Source organism: Stenella coeruleoalba (assembly GCF_951394435.1).
Source record: "Stenella coeruleoalba genome assembly, chromosome: X".
In the NCBI taxonomy this organism is placed as follows: Eukaryota; Metazoa; Chordata; class Mammalia; order Artiodactyla; family Delphinidae; genus Stenella; species Stenella coeruleoalba.
The window spans coordinates 22,304,373-22,319,097 of NC_137152.1; the positions used below are offsets into that span (position 1 = coordinate 22,304,373).

General features: G+C 35.9%; 1 protein-coding gene across 6 annotated transcripts in view; it reads left to right on the forward strand.

The window, feature by feature from the left end:
- Window positions 1-14,725, forward strand: part of IL1RAPL1 (interleukin 1 receptor accessory protein like 1) — a 1,345,156-nt gene that overhangs the window by 658,118 nt on the left and 672,313 nt on the right. Inside the window, exon 2 of one of the 6 annotated variants that reach the window (XM_079910448.1) lies at window positions 3,458-3,570. The exons of the other annotated variants lie outside the window; for them this stretch is intronic. The gene's annotated coding sequence lies outside the window, so the exon portion shown is untranslated. The remainder of the gene's footprint in view (window positions 1-3,457; window positions 3,571-14,725) is intronic. 6 annotated transcript variants of the gene reach the window in all.

The window sequence follows — 14,725 nt, forward strand, 5'->3', positions numbered from 1 at the left end:
TGTAGTGTTTAGTCCTTCATCCTTTTGCTACATGCCAAGAAATAGACATTAAATTAAGAATGAAGACTTCTTGATTTTTCAAACTGCCTGTCCGTTGAAAGTACAATTACCCTTTGACTTAACAGGATTGCCACTAGAAGATGATAGCCTGGAGGAAGACCAAAAAATGTACTGAAATGGATAGTGTGCACTCCAAAGAGAATGCCCTGCAAGAGGATATGTATGTGTGTGTGTGTGTGTGTGTGTGTGTGTGCGCATGTGTACACACACATACATATAAGCACAATCACAGAATTAAAAGATTTTAGCAAAGATGAAAAACATCACCCTTAATGTCCCATCATCCTAGTTTATGTATGTATGTCTTCATATCTGTGTGTGTATGGTACTACAACTACCATTCTTACTCCGTGTACACAGCTAATTTTTGTAGTTGGAATACAGCAGTATAAATAGGTAAAATATATACTTAATAAATATAATATGTAAATGAATCTTTATTTCATTAAAGTACCCCCAATTTTTTTCCAACTCGAAATGGGCCTTCCTAAGTATGGTTTTAAAGGCTGTAGATGCATGTCACTCCATGATTCCCCACGATTGCCTTTCAGATTGCTTTGACATTTTAACTACAACCCTCTGTGTGCAGATAGCATTTTCAGTGTTTGAATTATTTATTGGGGACAAATTGTAGGCCAAAAGATAACCTTCCAGCCTGTTTAAAAATGCTTTTTTCTAACTTTCCAGAAGAGGTGCAACCAATTGCATGTCCTAGGCTAAATTCTTGATCTTCCTTGAAGACATGTCCTTCCTTCAGACCTCCTCAACTCAGTAAATGGTGCCATTACCCACCCTGTTGTTCAGATTAAAAACCTGGTTTACAACTTTCTCCCTCTTCCACACCCCCATTTTCTTCCCTTTTAGCATAATTAAGTTTTGTCTCTTCTGCTTCATTGGCACTGACTTCCACTGCACTTAGAATAAAACCCACATTTTAAAATATGATCTAAATACTGCCCACTTCTCTGTAACTCTCTAACTCTCAGCCCTGCTGAGCAAGCAAACTCCCTAATATATGATGTTTCATCTGTTTGGAAGGCTCTTCTCCCTGCACTTTCCATGTCTGGTTTCTTCTTATCCTTTGGGGGTAAATTTTAACGTTCCAGTTTTAGAGAGGTCTTCCCCAGCTCCCCAATCTAAAGTACCTGTTCTTTCCCCACATAGTACTGTTCCTTTCTTTGGTGCCCTTTTTGCAGTGTATAATATGACTAAATATGCATTTGTTGGTTAACTTGATAAATCTCTCTCTTCACAACTAAATATAACTCCAGGAAGGTCGCTATTTTGTCTGTTTTGCTTATCACTGTATATATGCCCTTCTAAACATACTGCCCGGCACGTTGAATTATAGAAATTCAGACTGTCTGGGTTTGTGTCCTGGCTCTGACATGTATTAACTGCTGTCCTTGGATACAAGTGTAAAATGGGCATAACAATAATAATACCTAACATACAGGATTTTCTAAGGATTACATTAAATTATTCATATATAGTTATTATCCTACTGTTTGTCACAGTATAGGTTTTCAGTACATATTAGTTACTATTGTTGTTGTTCTAATGGGTATTTATTAAATATTTGTTGAGTGAAAGAATGAATTTGTTTTATGATATAAATAAGTAGGTAATTATCTCCTCAGTATATGAATGTGCCATTTTTTATCTCTGTTTCACTCAGTGTCCTTTTTTAAGTTACTAATAGGCAAAAACATCACCACCACCATCATCATTATTATCATCATCTTGGTTTTAACTTATTATTGATTATTAGAGGTAGAACCTTTTCCCATCTGCATGAGTTTCTAGAAAACAATCCATGTTCCGTTTCCCTTCATTAACATTTAAATTGTGGAGTTACCTGTTTCCAAATCTGTTCAATGCAATGTCCAACAGGTTCAATAGTTAAAGCAGTCAGAAATATAACCCAGATTCACTTTTCTCCAAAAATAACTACATTACATAGAGTCCAAGTCTTATGTTAATGTAAATCAAATATCAGTTACCAAAAGATTGAATGGCTATTAAGAGAATCTTTTGCTGATGAATAATTTATTATCAATTTGGAAATTTTAATATCTCTACCAGGTGCTTAGGTAAGATTAGAGGTCAGTGACCTTTCCTCTGTTATCAGCGGTCCCAAAATATTCTGTTCATATCATATCACCATTAGTAGTTATTCATATTATATTACAGTTATTCATTTGTGTTGGTCCCTCCCATTAAAGAATGAGCAGCTCATTGAGGACAGAAATTATATTTTATTCTTTATGCATCTGGAAGGAGGCATTGAATATCATACAGTTGTTATGAATGTTATTAGCTGTCTTATTTTCCCCCAAATAAAGTAATTTTAGTAAACATAGACTGGGAAAGCATCCGTAGCAAACCAGTCAATACTCAGTTACCATGAAGAGGATGAAGCAGAAGTGTTTGTGTCTCAGTTGTCTTTAACGTAATTGTCAGTAAGGATGGCGAAAATACTCTCTCGGGAGGGAAGAATCCAGATCACACAGCTTGATTATTCCTAAAATATTTTGCTGCTTTGACTCTGACTGTCCTTCAGTATATTCAGTCATGCTGTGCAAAGCACAGAATTGAAATAACATAATCCCTAGTCAAATCATAGGCTTATTTTACAGGGATAAGTCATGTTTGTGGCTTCACCTGAAGTAAGAAGGCATTAAGTCTCCTTATCACATCCTCCCATCACTATTAGGCAAGGGATAGAAAAGACACGAGAGGAGGAGGGAATAAGAGGTAGTCCAGGCTGTAAGTATTTGGCCTTTGTTAAAACTACCCTGGAATTGGCTCACCAGTTAATTCCTTTTTATTTATAATCTTACTCATTATCCATTTTCTCTCTCCCTCTCCCTGTCTCTCACTCTCTCTCCCCCCACCCTCCCAATAAAGCAAAGTTAAAACAGTGTGCTCTTCTTTTTAAAAGTTATAGATTTCCAAATTAAATATGTTCTCATATATTCTAGCCTCCCAATTATGGAAGAGTCAGAAAATATGCTGTTTAGATTTTCTAATATCTTTTAAAGTAATTAATAGCATATGGGTTAAGTTTACTTTAGATGCACATATACACATTCTATAATGAAAATGATAAAATTTCCTTTTTATCCTTTGCTCATGCTATTGTAGTGCTTATAGTATATTACTTTGTGTTGTCGCTCTCAAGACAAATTGGCCCCAAAATATACTATATCAAAAGCATGCCTAATTTTCCTAAGCTTACTGTGATTTTAATAGAGACAAGAATCAGAATTTTCTTCTTTTAAGACCTTCTGGGGTGGGGGCATATTCTCCCCATAGTCTCTGGAATATATATGTTAGCATTTTTGTGTACTTGAAATTTTTGTAAGTAATACACCTTTTACTATTCTTTTATAAGAGTTGATGAAGCTATTCTTTTATAAGAGTTGTGAAGCCATCTGTGGTTGCAGACTGAAGACTGGATTGGTTACAGTTCCATCCTTAAGTGAGCATTCTCAGAAGCAGAAGGGGGTAAGAGACAAGGAAAGAATTACAGTGCCTTGTTTTGTTTCGACTCCCATAGATCCTTTGTAACAGAACCGAAAAATGAGTGTGAATATAATATTTATTTTATATGAATATATACATTTATAATTTTTAATTATAAATGTATTATGTAACATTGACTTAAGCACTGAAAAAGTATACTTTGTTCTCAGGGACTAGAGTCTCAGTTACTCTACAGGTACATGTACCTGTTTATAAAATACACACCAGTCCTGATAATTACTACACTGCAATTTTTATTAAACTCTGTTTCTTGGTTAGTCTTGCTAGAGTGTTACCAATTTTTTTAATTTTTTTCGAAGAACCAGATTTTGGCTTCATTTTCTCTATTGTAGAACTCTGTTCCTACCGATTGTTTAAAAATGTATTTAATGGAGTCTAAGCTGCATACTTTTCACTTATTTAGAGACATTTAAATAACCATGAATTAATATGTGTCTGTAAGTCAAAGCTCTTTAATTAGAAGTGAAATACCGTGGAGTTTTTCGGACATGTGACATATCGTTAATGCTAATATGCAAAGAATATCTTCCCTTAAAATCAGTCAGTCTTAGTTGGCTTGACCCCAATGTGTTGCATTTATTTGGGGTTGTTGATATTTTTATTTTCTGTTACTTAATTTGGCACTTGTTCATTTACGTTTTATAATAGTCAATGAGCAAATTAGAACCGTGGAGGTAGAATACAAGTGCATTAAGGACTTTCCACAATATAGAAGGAGAATAGAGCATACAATCATGCTTATATATCAGAGAAAATAATTTGGATATACATCATAATCTTATTGAATATCTAGGCAGGCACGCTAAAATGGGAATTTTACTGCATTCATTATATGCTTAGAGAATCTGTATCACAGAACCAGGTTTTGAAAGTATAGTTTGTCTCTTATAGTTGTATAGTTTGTCTCTTGAGGGAAAAAAATGGAGTTGGCAATTTTTTAAGTTTACTGTGGCTTGATTTGTGACCGAAAATGTGATCTATCCTGAAGAATGTTCTGTGCGCACTTGAGAAGAAAGTGTAATCTGCTGTTTTTGGATGGAATGTCCTATAAATATCAATTAAATCTCTCTGGTTTATTGTATCATTTAAAGCTTCTGTTTCCTTATTTATTTTCATTTTGGATGATCTGTCCATTGGTGTCAGTGAGGTGTTAAAGTCCCCCACTATTATTGTGTTACTGTCGATTTCCTCTTTTATAGCTGTTAGCAGTTGCTTTATGTATTGAGGTGCTCCTATATTGGGTGCATATATATTTATAATTGTTATATATTCTTCTTGGATTGATCCCTTGATCATTATGTAGTGTCCTTCCTTGTCTCTTTTAACATTCTTTCTTTTAAAGTCTATTTTATCTGATATGAGTATTGCTACTCCAGCTTTCTTTTGACTTTCATTTGCATGGAATATCTTTTTCCATCCCCTCACTTTCAGTTTGTATGTGTCCCTAGGTCTGAAGTGGGTCTCTCATAGATGGCATATAGTTGGGTCTTGTTTTTGTATCCATTCAGCAAGCCTGTGTCTTTTGGTTGGAGCGTTTAATCCATTCACGTTTAAGGTAATTATCGATACGTGTGTTCCTATGACCATTTTCTTAATCGTTTTGGGTTTGTTTTTGTAGGTCCTCTCCTTCTCTTGTGTTTCCCACTTAGAGAAGTTCCTTTAGCATTTGTTCTAGAGCTGGTTTGGTGGTGCTGAATTCTCTTAGCTTTTGCTTGTCTGTAAAGATTTTGATTTCTCCATCAAATCTGAATGAGATCTTTGCTGGGTAGAGTAATCTTGGTTGTATGTTCTTCCCTTTCATCACTTTAAGTATATCATGCCACTCCCTTCTGGGTTGTAGAGTTTCTGCTGAGAAATCAGCTGTTAACCTTATGGGAGTTCCCTTGTATGTTATTTGTCGTTTTTCCCTTGCTGTTTTTAATAATTTTTCTTTGTCTTTAAGTTTTGCCAATTTGATTACTATGTGTCTCGGAGTGTTTCTCCTGTATGGGACTCTCTGTGCTTCGTGGACTTGGGTGGTTGTTTCCTTTCCCATGTTAGGGAAGTTTTCAACTATAATCTCTTCAAATATTTTCTTGGGTCCTTTCTCTCTCTCTTCTTCTGGGACCCCTATAATGCAAATGTTGTTGCGTTTAATGTCCCAGAGGTCTCTTAGGCTGTCTTCATTTCTTTTCATTCTTTTTTCTTTATTCTGTTCTGTGGCAGTGAATTTCACCTTTCTGTCTTCCAGGTCACTTATCCGTTCTTCTGCCTCAGTTATTCTGCTATTGATTCCTTCTAGTGTAGTTTTCATTTCAGTTATTGTATTGGTCATCTCTGTTTGTTTGTTCTTTAATTCTTCTAGGTCTTTGTTAAACTTTCTTTCATCGTCTCGATTTTTGCCTCCATTCTTTTTCCGAGGTCCTGGATTATCTTCACTATCATTATTCTGAATTCTTTTTCTGGAAGGTTGCCTATCTCCACTTCATTTAGTTGTTTTTCTGGGGTTTTATCTTGTTCCTTCATCTGGTACATAGCCCTCTGCCTTTTCATCTTGTCTCTCTTTCTGTGAATGAATGTCTAAAAATTTCTTTTGATTACAATTTTAATTTACCTTTCTTGAAATAGAATTCATTTTTTAAAATATTTATTTATTTTTGGCTGCATTGGGTCTTCGTTGCTGCATGCAGGCTTTCTCTAGTTGTGGCGAGCAGGGGCTACTCTTTGTTGCAGTGCGTGGGCTTCTCATTGTGGTGGCTTCTTGTTGCGGAGCATGGGCTCTAGGTGCACACGCTTCAGTAGTTACGGTGTGAGGGCTCAGTAGTTGCGGCTTGCGGGCTCTAGAGCTCAGGCTCAGTAGTTGTGGCACACGGGCTTAGTGGCTCTGCAGCATCTTTCCAAACCAGGGATCGAACCCATGTCCCCTGCATTGGCATGTGGATTCTTAACCACTGCGCCACCAGGGAAGTCCTAGAATTGATTTCTTTTTTAACATTCGACTTTTTGTTAGATTTTAGTTTTATCCATTATATGAAAATTCTCAGGAAAAGGGAAATGTGGGATCCTTTTAAAAATTTTTTATTCTTGTGTCAATGGGTAACTTTAAAGATTTAAAATTATTTATCAGTGTGTACTGATGAAACATGATAGATATCAAAATGTTTTCATTAGCAATAAAGGTTAATTGTATTAGAAGAGTTCGCCACTTATGACCTGTCAGGTTGAGGTGGCACACATAAGGTAAGATAATACACAAATAATCAAGCTTCCCTCCCGTCAGCAACTGCCGTAATAAAAACTCATTGCATTTAGGGCTTACCAAATTTAATAAATGGATGACAGTTTTGAAAGTCATCAAAGAGGAGCACAGATAGATATGTAAATTCAGAGTCATCACTGTATACCTGGAAGTTGAAAGGAAAATGTGCAAAGATACATATAGTGGAGAAAACTTCATCAGGACCACCACTGATTGTGGATTTATAAGCAGGTATGGAAAGAATAGAATGGGCACTGAATGTGGGAGTATGCAGTGATATAGAAATAAGTACATATAGCTAGGAAGGTGTGAAATGGATACTCTCATGCACTGCATACAGGAATATAAATAGACACAAACTCTACAGAAGCAATTTGGCAAAACATATGATATTTTTTGACCCAGTAATCTTGATTTAGATATTCATTCTGAAGGCAAAATCAGAAATTCAAACAAAATGTATATAAAATGATATTGATCACAGTGCTGTATATTAAAATGAAAAAACAAATTAAATATCTAATAATATACATTTATGGAATGAATATGCAGCCACTAACAATAACCTTTACAAATAATATTTAAAGAACAATTCATACTATATTATATTAATGGATAAGGCAGAAAATGAAATCCTGCTTCTTGTAGTACTGTTCCAATTATGAAAATATTTTAATGAGACTCTAGGTGCAAAGTTCAAAACCCTTTCAAATTATTTCAAAAAGCATTTTATTATAAAGATGTGTGGGATTTAGGTTTGGAACTAAAAAGAAGTCAAGAATTAAGTTCTGGGGACTTCGTTTTGGTCTCTGGTCCTTTCCTTAATGGGTCTCTTTGTCTCTCTGCTTTTTCTAAGCTTCATTTTGTGCATTCTCGCCACTCTTACCTTCTAGGACTAGCTTTCTCTATTTATTCATAGTTGCTTTTCTGTTTTAACTTTGAATTACGTGTGATCATCACAGCTTCTCTGGCCTGAATCTGTCTTAAGCACTTTGTTTCTCTTCAGAGAGGAGGAGTTTGATTGGACCGGTTCATTCTTTTCTGAAGAAACCAAGACATGGGTATTTGCCTGCCTAGGAATTGACAGCCCTTGATTAAAAGGTCATCTTCGCACTAATTGGTCATGGCTGGTCTGGGCATGAGGGTAGATAAATAAACAAATTGCCCTTCTTCTTCAACCACTTCCTCCATCACTGCCTGTCCTGGGACTACAAACTCTGTAGTGTAGCCAAACCAAACTTCTTTTCAAATAACCCCACTATTTCACTACTCACATTGTTAGCCTGCCTGTTTTCACTTCTTAGAGTTGCCATCATTGAATTTATGATGAATCTCAAAGCCCCGTCTATTACATGCCCCCCTGAAGTCCTTTTCTGACTCCCCTAGAAAAAGCTAACACTCTCATAGTGCTCTTTGCATGATTGTGGTAAAGAACTTACAGCATTGTACTTCCATGATGAGAGTGATGTACATGACTTATTGACTAAAAGGACATGCTTTTGCATTATTCTGTTGTACAGTTTATGAAAGGAAACTATGAGACAGTAAGTTTATTAAAATTGTAACACTGAACTTAGGGGGGAAAGCAATATACACACACTGCACACACACACAACTCAGCCAAACTTGGTGTTCTAACATCCTCGCATGTGAAAACTCTCAAAGTATTATTTCTAAGCTGTGTTGTTTTTCTCGTGCATGAGCCGTCGTTTTAATGGTAGAAGATGTGTTTTTGAGGCAACGGTGTCATCTTTTAAACACTGGAATAAAAAGTTTCCATTTTCTGCATGAGTCAGTTTTTTCAGTGACTGTTTCAAGCAAATGAACTAACACTGCATTAACTCCATGCTTTGTTTCAGTGGTTTCCTTGGGCGGACTGGTTTCACTGAATGTCATGTATAAATTGGTCAGATAGAATAAGAATTTAGATTTCAACAATCTTATTGGGAACTTTGAAACTTTTATTATCTCACAGGACCCAGAAATTGAATTGAAGCTTTGTTACTAAGCCAGGTTGTAGCAATGGACCCAGGAGTCAGTAGCTCAATTTTCTACTTCTTTGCATCAAATTTACTCTTGAAAATGATGCATGCAATATTGAAGAAAGGCAGGGAGGAGCCTCTGTGAAGTGTTAAATATTTGGTTCACCGGGTCCTATCAGCAGGTAGGGCCTGCAGGGAGCTTGTTTATCCAGCAGAACGATCTCATTATGAGGACAGTGATGTAATATAGTTTACTTCATACCCTGAAGCCATTCAAGGAAACAACTCAGTGAGTGATATTCATCCCGGGCCCTGTATTGTACTATTATGACTTGCAATAACTGGCAGCATATTAAAATAGAGATCAGGGACTATGGCTCCTCATTGAATGAAGTTCTGAAATTTGAGCTGTTGAATTATTCAGTATTTTCCAATTTATAGAATAAAAGAATAACGTGATTGACTATTTCATGGTACAGTAATGGAAATAAAGAGAATGCACAGGCTTGATAGATTTCACAGTACATATTTATTTCTCATAATTGCATGGCACCCAAGTGGGTCTTTGTATAGGCCAGTGTGACCCTTGCTGTCAAATACAAAGACAAGAACTTGCCTTTGAAAACTAGGGAACAATAAAATATTTTTAAAAACACATTAATGATTGATCACTACAAGGGACCCACAACAGTGCCTTGTTTAGCTTTGAAAACATCCATGAATACTAGATTGAAAAAATAAAGTAACGTTTGAGACAAATGTCCCATCTTGCCCATGACAATACAGTGGGAACAATATAAACTACAAGTTTAGAACAAAGGAAGGGAACCCTGCTTAATGTGATATGCAGTAAGATACCAAATGCTTTATTCCAGCCCCAGCAGTGCCTGAGATAACAGTTTCTACATAAATATTTGTTGCAGTAAAGAATGAATCAATGAGCACCTCCCTCCACAGGTGGCTCACACTAAATATGGTTGAACCATTCCTTCTCCCCAAAATTCAGATATTTTCTCTTTGAAACATATTAAAGGAAAGGCTCAATGGTGTGACTGCTAAGGGTCTAGGTTTTTAACCTTTGAGAGGTACATGAAGGAACCTAGCTATGGCTTTTTGGTACCGCAGCCGAAGAAGGGATATTGAGCTGGATGAACCATGAGAAGTTATATGCTACATGTTCCTCTTTAAAAGTATTTACTAGTTAACCAAATAAAAAGCAAACTGCCATTCCTTGAGAATTTAAACTTTTATGTAAATAATAATAACTAACTGTGATAAACATTATCATGAAGTAGCACCTGCTAGGCCAGAAGATTCCTCTAGTTTTGAGTTTAATCAGTATTAATAAAGAGACTGTGAAGATAATCTCACTTAAGCCAGCACTTGGATCTTTTAATTGCTAAGCAACACTGAAAGTATTTAAATTTGCTTTGAATTTAGTGGATGTCCATATCAACAACTGTCCAGTACAGTTTTTCACATAAGTGCATCATCTCAAATTTATCAGCCCATACCCAGAGGCTGCACTCTCAAAGACAGGGGAAAACAAAGCCAAAAATGATAAAATCTGAATCAATGTAATTTTCTACTGTCTAAACATGGATTTCTACTTGCTTTGATTATTTAAAGAATACCTGAGAGCATGTCAACAAAACCTCTGAAAAGCAGAGTTTAAGGTTCAAGGAAATCTTCTATACTTGATTTTTTTTCTGTTCCTGGCTCTTTAAGTACACATGAAAAAATGCAAAAAATTCCCCATGATTTTTTTCTGAATTTATTACCACTTTTTTTCTTGCTGCAGTCTGATAGTGTTTATGAAAATACTATGTAAATGAAGGAGTTCTACCCAAATAAAATGGAACTGTTGTTTTTACACACATGACAAAGATGGGAAACAAAGATCACACAGGAGGTACAGATACTTGCTCATAATACCCTGAACGAAATACAGTATGTCAATAGATTCCCGTCATAATAGATATATGATTGCACGTGTAAATGCAGATGAATGCCCAAATAGTTGTGTGTAAAGCTAATATGTATATAGCATATTATGTATTTTCATGAGACTTCTACAGTGATAAAAATAGACTCAGCATCAGTAAAAAAAAAAAAATGGCTCTAACCTTTTTTAAAATTCTCACTTAGAAATTCACTTGAAGGAGCAATACACAAACTGTGTGTGTTTAATTTTCACCCACAATCTCTGCAAGAAATTAATCAAATAGACAATCTCTGTGATATTATTCATATGAAAACAAATGCATATTAAAATACACAGCAGACTTCATTCCCATTTCCCTTGAATCTTTCTCTAACTCAAGGGGACTCTAATGCCCAGCAGAACTCACAATATGAAAAAAGATACACAGCAGTGCTTTCGTTGCACAGACTAGGCAATGGAAGCAATTCGTTCTGCTGTATAAACACCTGTGATAAATGCAGAAAACGTGCTGTAAGATAACAAATGGGTCTTCTACCCCAGCCACACTTGTCATCTGCCACCTCGACCTGCTTCTGCTCCTTATTTCCTTTAGTGATGTCACAATCCTCTCAGGAATCCTGGGTTGAAACCTCAGCGTCATCCTTGACTACTCCTTTCCTCCATCTCTCCTGTCTGATCAGTCTCCCCATCCTGTAGATTCTACCTCTACAATCTCCCCCACTTCTTACTTCATCTCTACTATTGTAAGAGATTTCTAAGTGATCTCCCTGTTTCTGGCTGTCTCCTTCCAATCCAGCCTTGATATTGCCACTAGAGTGATCTTCGTAAAATGTAGATCAAATACCACTTATTTCACGAACTTTTTCCACTTGCTCCATTGACTAGAGCAGTAGTTCTCAAAAGTATCAACCCGGGGCTTTTTAGAAATGCAAATTCTTAGGTGCCAACCAACACCTTCTGAATCGGGAGCTCTGATGGTGAAGCCAAATAATCTGTCTTTTGACAACTCCTCCAGTTGATGCTGATGCACACTAAAATTGGTAAACTACTGGGGTAAGTTCAATTTTCTTGGCCTGGTGTCTTGTCCATCCCACTTTTCTGATCTCATTTTTACCTGGTTATGCTTTTCTCCTCACCCCATCCCACTGTTTTACAACATTACCCTTTACTGTACTAACTGGGATATCCCATGGACTTGGAATTTTCTCTTCACAATTATCAAGTTTTGAATTGAGATATGGTTAAAATACCATCTCTTTCTTATATTCTTTTTGCTCTTCCCAGTTATATATTTCTCCTCCATTAGTTTACTTGAAAAATAGAAAATAGTTCTGGGTTGAGATACAGCCAAACTTCTTGCTCTGTGTTTCCTCAGCAATGCTGTCTTTACTCATGGAACCTCTCCATTCTGCCTTGTGTTATATGTAGTTTTGTGTCTTCATTGCTGCAAACAATAGCCCACTTGGAATTGCTCTAAAATTTAAAGACTTTTATTACTTGTAAGCTTAAAAAATAGAATTTTATTCTGCTATATGCTCTAAAACAAAATGAAAGTAAGTATGCACTTTAAACTTTGTTACTCTCTTAAGGATGAGTTTGCAGGGTGGGCGTCCTGCCATCCAACAGGTCTTTCCTGTGAGGTGCCTCTAAAATGGGAAACAGATTAGATTTGATCTCTGTTTGGTTTGTTGCTCATCATGTTGATATTTAATCCAGTGTCCAACAAGTGTCCCAAAGATATAAAATGCCTGAAGCTGGCAACACTTTTTGACCTATCTGTATGCACATACTCTTATCCGTTTCATGGCCCAACTAGAGGGTTTTGTAGAGATACAAAAAGTGAAATTAACCAAATCTTTCATTGAAAATGTATACAGAAATGAATGGATCCAATTATAATAGTGAATAAAATAGCTTGAAATAGAGTAAACTGTGTGTGATGAATTCAGTCAGAGGTTCAGAGTTGATACATAATGGCTGTGACAGCATTGCCATTCAGTTATCAGATAAGTGATTTCTTTTTGTATTAAAATAAATATGGCATTTGGGTACTTTTGTGGATTGTACTTTTTAAATTTTTATTTTATTTATTTTTTTATACAGCAGGTTCTTATTAGTTATCTATTTTATACATATTAATGTATATATGTCATTTCCAATCTCCCAATTCATCCCACCAGCCCCCCACTTTCCCCCCATGGTGTCCATATGTTTGTTCTCTACATCTGTGTCTCTATTTCTGCCCTGCAGACCAGTTCATCTGTACCATTTTTCTAGGTTCCACATATATGCGTTAATATATGATATTTGTTTTTCTCTTTCTGACTTAACTCCACCCTGTATGACAGTCTCTAGGTTCATCCATATCTCTACAAATGACCCTATTTCATTCCTTTTTACGGCTGAGTAATATTCCATTGTATGTATGTATGTATGTGTGTATATATATATATATACACCACATCTTCTTCATCCATTCGCCTGTTGATGGGCATTTAGGTTGCTTCCGTGACCTGGCTATTGTAAATAGTGCTGCAATGAACATTGGGGTGTGTGTATTTTTTTGAATTATGGTTTTCTCAGGGTATATACCCAGTAGTGGGATTGCTGGGTCATATGGTAATTCTGTTTTTAGTTTTTTAAGGAACTTCCATACTGTTTTCCATAGTGACTGTATCAATTTACATTCCCACTAACAGGGCAAGAGGGTTCCCTTTTCTCCACACCCTCTCCAGCATTTGTTGATGGTAGATTTTCTGATGATGCCCATTCTAACTGGTGTGAGGTGATACCTCATTGTAGTTTCAATTTGCATTTCTCTAATAATCAGTGATGTTGAGCAGCTTTTCATGTGCCTCTTGGCCATCTGTATGTGTTCTTTGGAGAAATGTCTATTTAAGTCTTCTGCCCATTTTTTGATTGGGCTGTTTGTTTTTTTGATATTGAGCTGCATGAGCTGTTTATATATTTTGGAGATTAATCCTTTGCCCATTTCTTCATTTGCACATATTTTCTCCCCTTCTGAGGGTTGTCTTTTCATCTTGTTTATGGTTTCCTTTGCTGTGCAGAAGCTTTTAAGTTTCATTAGGTCCCATTTGTTTATTTTTGTTTTTATTTCCATTATTCTAGGAGTTGGGTGAAAAAAGATCTTGCTGTGATTTATGTCAAAGAGTGTTCTTCTTATGTTTTCCTCTAAGAGTTTTATAGTGTCTGGCCTTACATTTAGGTCTTTAATTCATTTTGAGTTTATTTTTGTGTATGGTGTTAAGGAGTGTTCTAATTTCATTCTTTTACATGTAGCTGTCCAGTTTTCCCAGCACCACTTATTGAAGAGACTGTCTTTGCTCCATCGTATATCCTTGTCTCCTTTGTCATAGATTAGTTGACCATAGGTGAGTGGGTTTATCTCTGGGTTTTCTATCCTGTTCCATTGATCTATATTTCTGTTTTTGTGCCAGTACCATATTGTCTTGATTACTGTAGCTTTGTAGTATAGTCTGAAGTTAGGGAGTCTGATTCCTCCAGCTCTTTTTATTTCCCTCAAGACTGCTTTGGCTATTCAGGGTCTTTTGTGTCTCCATAAAAATTTTAAGATTTTTTTGTTCTAGTTCTGTAAAATAATGCCATTGGTAATTTGATAGGGATTGCATTGAATCTGTAGATTGCTTTGGGTAGTATAGACATTTTCACAATATTGATTCTTCCAATCCAAGAACATGGTATATCTCTCCATCTTTCATCAGTGTCTTATAGTTTTCTGAGTACAGATCTTTCACCTCCTTAGGTAGGTTTATTCCTAGGTATTTTATTCTTTTTGTTGTAATGGTGAATGGGTTTGTTTCCTTAATTTCTCTTTCTGATTTTTCATTGTTAGTGTATAGGAATGCAAGCGATTTCTGTGCATTAATTTTGTATCCTGCAACGTTACCAGATTTATTGATAAGCTCTAGT